General features: G+C 39.4%; 1 long non-coding RNA gene across 1 annotated transcript in view; it reads right to left on the bottom strand.

Moving 5' to 3' along the window:
• Positions 1 to 9,474, bottom strand: part of LOC115801700 (uncharacterized) — a 200,190-nt gene that overhangs the window by 57,887 nt on the left and 132,829 nt on the right. The window lies entirely within an intron of this gene.

The raw sequence follows: 9,474 nt of genomic DNA, 5'->3' as shown, positions 1-9,474 counted from the left end.
CTGTAGAAATGTGAGAAAGAAAGACATGCCAGCTGTATTTTGGGGTTGGATTTTGCACCACAAAACTGGCAGAGTATATGCCTACTGCATTTTAAACTCTCTACTTTATCATGCGTCATATACATTTTTTTTCCTCCCAAAATAACAAACTTAAGAACTGCCCCTTTCAGCACTTCGGAGTTTCAATCATGGACATTACTCATGAATCCCCACTGTTTTTGTTCTGTGAACATCGAATTCATTCGTAGGTGTTTATTTTTCCACGTAAATTAGATGTTGATACAACAAAGAAGAACTAGAGCTAGAAGTCATTTCCTAAAGCAGTTACATTCTGCACTCTTCCTCTGCACAGCCTTGCTGTACCCCATATGGAGAAAGCTGGCCGTGCAACTCCATTCTGTCTGCACTTCAAACAGCCATGGGGTTGCGAGGAGAAATCCTGCTGGCAGCAAACTGTGAGGTGCGATTTCAACTTTCTGGCAGATACATGCACTTGGTTAATGACCTTGCACACTGTGGTTCTGTTTTTCAGTGTGCCTCTAGTAGGAGGGAAATCCAGGCTTTTTTTTTTTTGATTTGTGATTATTAAACTTTGGAGATTTATCACTTCTCCAACTAGTGTCAGGTGGTCATTTTCCTAAGTGAGACGCAATCCAGATCAGCCTGTCTTTTGTAAGAGTGAGGCATGGCTGTGTGTTTGGGAATGAGAATCAAACTGTAACTGAAGGTTTTTTGTTGTTTGTTTACTCATTATCCTGGCCTGTTTATACAGGGAGTTTCAAAAAAAAAAAAAAAGAATCAAGACACAATGCATCTGAGTTAAGCAAAGAAGCCACCCGCAATTCAGACACCAGCAGTCAATTGACTGAGATAGAGGGTGGGGATGATGCAAGGTTGCTAACAGATGGCTTCCTAACAGAGGACTGGCAGGCTGGGCTATGTTCAAGCTTAAGCTCTTATTCTGTTACTCTCATGACGTCCCAGTTTGCTTGACGAAACACCATTGGAGATCATCAATCACTGAGAGAGTCCAGGATAAAGCTTCTAGGAAGTTGCCTCCTGCTCTTCAAAGAGAAGACATTTACCAGGGATTGTTGATTAGAAGGCATTTCAATGGAAAATATTCCTTCTGCAAAGGGAGGCTGTGCCTTTAATTATCTCACTTGGTAGGCAGTCTCTACAGTTAAAAGGTGTATATATATATATATATATATATATATATATATATACACATATGCATGATATATCTATATCATTAGTGGGGCAAAATTCTAAAGTCAGATTAAAAATAATGATTACAGATTAAGGGAGTAGTTAATGATCATTTACGAGCTCTATAATTTATTATTTTTGACAGAAACAACTTCTTTGAAAGGAAATAACATTAACAAAGCCTTTCAGATTTGACCTTTTAATGGCAGTAAAACTGAGTTATATAAATTCTATTAATGGTAATGGATGATTTCCAGCTAAATCGCTCTCTGACATTATGGAAAACTGCTCATTTTCAGAATCACTTTCTGTAAAGGAATTGTTGAAAATGGTTTAGTTCAGTGAAGTCAGTTAACTGAGATTATCTGTTTTTAAGCTACAACAAAAATAAGTAGAAAAATTGTGATACCGGTCCTGTATTTTATGATGTAAAAGAACTTCTGAGCAAGGTAATTAACTTCCAAAGGCAAAGGTGTTTTTTTGCAATTCATGTACAGCACAGTGCCTGACAAAAACATTTTCAACAATGTCTTCTTAAACTAAATCTACTAGACCTCTTTAATTTTTCTGTTTATTAGAGAAGTTATTAATTTGATATCTGATCTCATCCTGTTCTTTATAATTTTTTCTTGAATTTCTAATTTAGAAAGGAAAGAGCATCCATTTTAAAAAAGGAAGGAATTTCTAATATTTAGTGAGGAGTAATCAAATATAAATATCAAGCATAATTCAACTGAGTTCAGAGGCTACCATGATCTAACATTCCCTGTATTCCGAAAATAGGAGAAAAGAGAAAATCATATACTGCTAAAATTTAATCAATCTGGCAACTGGCATGTAGTTTTATTTTTGGTTGGCAGAAGATAGAAAACTTTAAACATTTTATAACATGAAATAACATTAGGATCACCATTAATTGGTATAAATATCTCCTTTTACTTTTCAAAATGGTTCTGAGTATCTTGTAGAATAAGGTGTACCAAATTTGAAATAAATTATGTTGAATTTTACCTCTGAGTTTTAACCAAGACACATTGGAAAAGTTGGGTGACATAAAAAAAAGGAAGGAATTTCTAATATTTAGTGGGGAGAGTTACCGTTGGATTAAGTAGACATTTGCCTTGGAGGTGAGGAGTTTGCATGAAAGGGGCTGAAACAGAATCACAACCAAAGCTGTTTGCCCAGATATGAACTCTTGCGGCTGTGAAGAGGGCATAGAGGTCAAAGGCTCAGTCTCCAGACCTGCTCTGTTTTTATTAGATCTATGATGCTGGGCTTATTATTTAAACTTTTAGTTTCAGTTTCTCTGAGCTACCTAAGTCACAGAGTTTTTGTGGAAATGAATTAAGTAACGTTTGTGAAGTGCTTAATGCCACGCTTCAAATAGAGTAATGTTACCCTCTACTGTTTCTAGGGAGGATTCAGAAGTTAACTTTAGATACCAATCTACTGGATATTCCACCTGCAGAATTTAACCTAAGGCCACGAGGTTTGCTACTACTGTTCATCAGCTCATTGCAACAGATGTGTCACTGGTCAGACCCAGTAGGAGATTCTTGACTTGAAAGGGACATGAGGTATTGGGCCAAGGTGGGCATTTCCAGGTCTGAGACTTACTCAAAGGTGCTACGAGCTATAAAAATGGCATAGATGATAAATGGGCAACATATTTTGTCTAACTTTGGTTTTATCCTTGTACCTAACATGATGCATATATATATTCTCCTTAGGTGAGAATCTTACAATTACCTGTGCAAACACCTACCAGTCTGATGTCAAGGTTTTTTTTTTTTTTACATCTTTATTGGAGTATAATTGCTTTACAATGGTGTGTTAGTAGCTTCCCTCTACTCGAACAAGATTAGCTTAATCATTTGAAAAGCTTTGCCCTCTAGGGCAGGGAATTGGGATACAGGTGTTATAGAACTGCTGTAGGGCTTTTTCAGATCCTGGGACCAAGGTTTCATATTGTGCATGTATTAGGTTCCTCAATACACAGGGGGTTGAAATAGTTAAAAACTAATTGTATAGAAGCAAAAGTAGAGGTTAGAGATTTTAATCGCCTGTCTTTGGTCACTCCCTAAGTGTCTGTCAGTCAGTCAACATTTACTGAGGACTTTCACATATGAGACTTTTCCTGTGGTAGAAAGATAGTACAGATCAAGGCATCTAGAACTCAGAATCTGTTTCTGGCAGATATCAGAGGTAAATATGATAATTACAGGAAGAAAACTTCCTGGATGTTAGGTTCTCCTGAAACGGAGCAGGACCCTGTGGTCCTTGCCCTCCCCCACCCCATGTCCTCAGCCTGCCTTTTGTCTGTGGAAAAACTTTAGCGGAAGAATAAGTTTAATCAGAGAAGTGAGAAAATGCAGAAACAAAGGAAAACAGTCAAAGGAGACCAAATAATAATCACCATTAAGCATAGTCAAGGACCTTTAGTTCCTCCTTAAGGATTACAGATAATATTCTGAGCCATCTCCTGTGAGCTGTTCTGCAGATACTGAAGCCCCACCAGGTGAGGATGACTACATGAGGACCAAACTGAAGCCATGACATAAGCTACTCCACAGAATTCCGAGAACTGGCCTCAAAGAAATGGGAACAAACCCTGGAACTAAAGATTGACTGTACTTAAAACAACCAAGGTGACACTAATCAGACCACCACGTGACTGGTTTCAAGATGACTGTCTGACTGTGCTGTTTTGCTCTCTCTCTCCGCCTACAACCCCGAAACTCTCCTTTAAAAGCCCCTGTCCCCTGAGTAGCCATCGGGAGTTGGTTCTCAGACGGGAGCCCACCCTCTCCCCCAGTTGCCAGCCTCCGACATAAAGTAAGCTTTCCATTCCTACCAACACTTGTCTCTTGAATTGGCTCTCAAGAGGCGAGCAGCTGGACCTGGGTTCGGTAACACTCCCAGTTCTATCCTTCAATCCTGATCACCTTCATTGTTCCGTTAATTATTCTTCATCTATATTGCTGTAGTGCTGTAGGATAACGACATTATCAGTCATTTATTTCTCTTCCTGTGAGCAATTTTTTTTTTTTTTTTTTTTTGCGGTACGCGGGCCTCTCACTGTTGTGGCCTCTCCCGTTGCGGAACACAGGCTCCGGACGCGCAGGCTCAGCGGCCATGGCTCACAGGCCCAGCCGCTCCGCGGCATGTGGGATCTTCCCGGACGGGGGCACGAACTCGTGTCCCCTGCATCGGCAGGCGGACTCTCAACCACTGCGCCACCAGGGAAGCCCCCCCTGTGAGCAATTTTTGATAGTAAAGACAATGAGAAGAGTCAGGAGAGCTATGAGGTACCTCAGAGAGAGGAAAGAGGCTATCACCAAGAGAGGAGAAACAGGCAGTAACAGAAGTCAGGGCAGTAGCGTGGCTTATGGAGGGAGGTCCAGCGGGTTCTAGTTAATTCCAACTCTGATATGGGGCAAGGTGTTTTCTTTACAACTCCCACTGCTTGTGGGATGGCGTAATGGTACAACCTTTGAATTTTGGCAGTTTTGCACAGTCAAATATACACTTTCCACATGGCCCAGCCATTCCACTCCTAGGTATTTACATAAGGGAAATGAAAGCATTTGTCTACACAAAGACTTATACATGAATGTTCATAGCAGCTTTTTTTTGTAGTAACTAAAAACTGAAATGTCCATTTACAGTGAATGGATAAACAAGCTGTGGTACATCCATACCCTGGAATACCCCTCAACAATAAAAAGGAATAAAACATTGATAATGAACATCATGAATGAACTACAAAATAATTATGCTGTGTGAAAGAATTCAGACAAACAAAATATTCTATGTGATTTCATTTGTAGAATATTCTACAAAATGCAAACTAGCTGTAGTGGCAAAAATATATCAGTGTTTACCTTAAGACGGGAGGACTGGAGAAAGGGTTTACAAAGGGGCGTGAGGAAATGTTTGGATATGATGGATGTGTTCAGTGTCTTGACTGTGACGATGATGATGTGTATATGTATTAAAATTTATCAAATTTTGTACATTAAATATATGTCATTTATTATATCTATTCTACCTCAATGGGGCTGTTAAAATATGCTTAAAAAATCTTCAGTGGAACACTTTAATATGGCTGTCATGCCTGCCACCCCACATTTTGCCCTCTAAATTCCAGCTACACTGAAACTCTTTCAGTGACTCATACTGAGGCTCTCAAAACCCAGTGTTTTCTCTACGTGGAGTGTACCTGCTGCCCACAACCTAGGTCATCCTACTTACCTTTTACTTCTCAGCAAGAGATCATTGCCTTCAGATACTCTTCCCTAGCTCCACAATAATGGATTTGGCCCTCCCTTCTTGGATTTCTCCTTTTATAGCATGTTATTACAATTCATTTAAAATACTGTTTCTTTTCTTTTACACGCCACCAGAATGTAATCTCCATAGCCAGGTATCACATCTCTTTGATTTACCGCCGTATCCCCAGCAATTAATCCTATGCCTGACACAGTAGAAACTTGAAAAATATTTGGTGAATGAAGGGACTCATGTATGAAGGGAACGATGTTTTTATAATGAGGACAAGTGTTCTAGGGCACTGGCGGTGGTGCAGGTGGGGACCCAAGACCCTAAGTCTCTGAGGTCTGCACACAGGAGCTTCACTGGGGAGTGTTCTTGGGAACAACCCTTGTGAGGAAACAGGGAAACGGGACTGGGCAGAGGGAGAAGTTTAATGGGGACACATTTGTAGCAGTAACCTCCCTGGTCCCATCGGGCACTTCGGTTGGGGGATGGATCTTCCAGTTGCCCAAATAGAGGCAAGGGGGCTGGGCCTCTGTATCTCCCATGTCAGTACTCCATGGATTAAGTGAAACCTTCATGAGGCAACTTACTTCTGTCAGGGAAATTTCCAGAAAAGGCTCAGCTGTGAGCCCTCCGCCTCCAACACACACATGCTCTGGGGGATGAGAGTCTTGAATCTGGAAGGGGAACTGGGCCACAGATGGATGCACCACAGAGGTGACGGGGCAACACATTTCAACAGGAGACAAAGGCTTAGACTTGGCTTATGAGGGCAAACCTTGTGATGGCTTTGGAATCCAAGTGAGTAAAATGTCATGTTCTGAACACTTTTCCTTTTATGAAGCTGCTGCTCTCAGAACTGTTTCTAAAATGCAGCGTAGAAAGCATTAAATTAACCTTTTCAGCTAAAGAAGATAAACTAGAAGTGTCAAATGACTTGTGATTTAGAGTCTTCTGACAGAAATAAGCATTGGCTTCATAGAGAAGAAAATTCAAGAGATAGCTGCTGAGCTAAGAGGAATGGCATTCAACTGCTACAGAATTTTGTAACTACACAAATAAATTTTAGGAGGTAAAATCTCTGCAGTGGTGAGTTAAATGTGAGTATATTTTCCCCCTCGCCTGCAATGCATTTGGATCCTCTGCTTTCTTCTGTGACATCAAGATCACTTCCTAGGAAAAACGTGACTACTTCTACCAGTTTCCACATCCTTCTGTTAAAAACAAAACTTTTTCACAGTTCAGAGCAAAATTTGCTCCATAAATTATTTTCAAATTTTTTTTTTGTAATTGAAACTGAATTTTTCACAGATGGCAATAAAAATAACCCATTTAAAAAATCTCTTCTTCTAAAAGGGAATACTGGGACACTGTTACCAGTGAAATGGTTTCTGTTTATTTTATTCTGGTTTCATCTCCTTCTGCTATTCAACTCTCAATCTGGCCTTTGCATGGAGAACAGAGGATGCAAAATATGACAGAAGGACAAAGAGTGTTGATCAAATTGTCATTATGATTAAGACAGAAAATTGTAAATCAAACATTTAAGTTTTTTAAAATGAAAGACAATTTTCAATAAGACTTGAATAATAGATTTGTTTGTTCAAAGTTTTTACACTGATTTAAAAACTAGCAGTACATCACAGAGGTTGAGGATAAGTATCTGACAAACCTTATTTACATCCTAGCTCTGCCACTTAGTAATTTTGTGACTTTGGGCAAATACTTAAATTATCTGTCTCAAATTCCTCATCTATAAAAGAGAAAGTAACAGTATTTTTATCGGGTCCTTGCAGGAATAAATTTGGTGCTATATATGGAAATAAATTGTAAACTACCGAGAACTATTCATATATAAGGGACCTAGAGACCTAGAAAGGAATCCTGTTCTCTAGATCAGTTACAACCATTCATATCATTTTTTAAAAAACATGTTAAATTATATTTTGTGTACTTAACATTATAAATATAATTAAAGTATTACATATCAATAACATATGAAAATAATGTTTTTCCAAATATTGGTAGGGACATACCCATTAAAAAAGATTTTCTTAGGCAATGAGATTACCATCAGACCTAGCAATAAAGTGCTAACGTGGGCTGTGATATGCATAGACCCTCATTTTATTAAACCAGATATATATTTGTTAGGGGTACACTCTAATTACTATTCAGGGGTTTTTAACCAGGAGAAGATATTAGAATCACCTCTTGGGCCATGTAAACATACACAGACCTGGGTCTCCACACCAAGATGCTGTTCAGTGGTTCTTCTGGGTCTTATAAATTGGTCTCCTTAAAAGTCTTCCACCAACAATTCAGATGAGAAATCTTATGTAGGAATGATCACAAGGGAATCATACCTCCTTTTTGCCTTTTACTTCACTCCTGAACTGGAGTTGAGATATTTATCAAACCCAGAATGCCGTGCAGCCATGGGATTCAGGAGAAGTTGGCCACTCCCGTGTCTGTGTGATGGGTTCTCTTTGAACGTCACTTGGGACTCCCTCTTTTAAGGACCCCTACTACTCTCTCTTTCTCCCCCATTTGGTTAATACAGTCTGAAGCATTTTCCTCACTTGACCTTAAAACTTGATGCTCGAAGTGACGGTCATTAGCATCATCTGGGTGCTTGCTGGAGATGCAGAATTTCAGCCCTACTAGAGAGTGAAGCCAACTTGGAATCTGAAATTTAACAAGATCCTCAGTTGGTTTGTGTGCACATTAAAGTTTGAGAGGCACTGTGATACAAAGCCAAGTAGAACCCAGAGGAAAGATCATGGAGTGCATGTTATTTAGAGAGAAACTGGGTTATTTTGACTCTTTTCATCGAGTGTTTTTCCCCCCAAGGTTTGTTTGTTTAATTGGTTGGTTGATTGATTTGGCATCAGAACTAAAAATAGAAGAAAGAGGTTGAAGTTAGGTGAGGCCTTAGGCCAGAGGAGGTAAAGAAGCTCTTGAAACCTGTCATTCGTCCCTGGTCTCGAAGGATAGGAGTTTGGAACAGGGCACTTAGTAATGCAGAGTGGGCCGCTGGCTTTGTCCTCTATGCAAGCATCTCCGGGAGCCCTGGTGGGGAGGCGTCAGCTGGCGGACGATTTAGTGATTCACGGTTTCAGCCGTCAGAGGCAGAACCAACGGTAAAAATGGGACTCTGCCTGCATTTGCATTCTTTTTTTATCATTGAGAATATATTAAACAATAAATCATTTTGCTGTTTTTAATGACAAAAACATTATCACTCTTATCATTAATAAAATGTGCTCTGACATCAGTGATATAGGGGTGGTTCACGGCTCTCCCTTTAACATCAGTGGGTGGGAAGAGAAGAGAGTGTGTCACAGAATCATGTTTAACTGTTTCTAAACTCTTTTTATTTCATTATTTTTAATTCTCAGTTCCTACGCTGTTTAAGGAAATGAAGCAATCCAATATGGTCCTTCTATAGCACCGTTATATGAGTGGATATGTGTAAATTTTACCATGTGTAAGTTCCAAGCTAGCTTAAATAAAACCAAATTCTGAAGAGAGAATGAGATTAATCCATCTTGGGTCAGATATCTAGTTCTGATCTAATCAGCTATGAGCTGAAGATAGGGGATATATAGTATAAATAGAGATGAGGAAGGCTCACCCTGTGGGCAGGGTGGCAGTTCCAAAGAAGAGGGGCTGGGAAGATAATCAGTGGGTACCATATACCATCCATCTATCATTATAGATCATCCTAACTAGATTTGGCATCAACAACCATACCAAACAAATGAAGGATAAATATAAGTTCATATTGTGAGTCCTGTAACAAGCATGATGAACCACGTCAAAAGTAGATTTGTATTTATATCCTTTGTATGATTCCTATGAAGGCATTTCTGCTTTGTGGCTATTTGTAGCAGAGCAACCAAAGAAGCTTTATTTTTCTTAAACAATCATTACACCTTTTGGCCACCATTCTTCTGTAGCTTACTAGTTGCTATGTGAACC

This window comes from Delphinapterus leucas, chromosome 9 (genome assembly GCF_059928025.1).
Source record: "Delphinapterus leucas isolate spDelLeu-1000000601 "Yukka" chromosome 9, BTC_Dleu_Yukka2, whole genome shotgun sequence".
NCBI classification, from domain to species: domain Eukaryota; kingdom Metazoa; phylum Chordata; class Mammalia; order Artiodactyla; family Monodontidae; genus Delphinapterus; species Delphinapterus leucas.
The sequence above is the reverse complement of the archived record's forward strand: the minus strand, read 5'-3'. Positions and strand labels throughout refer to the sequence as shown.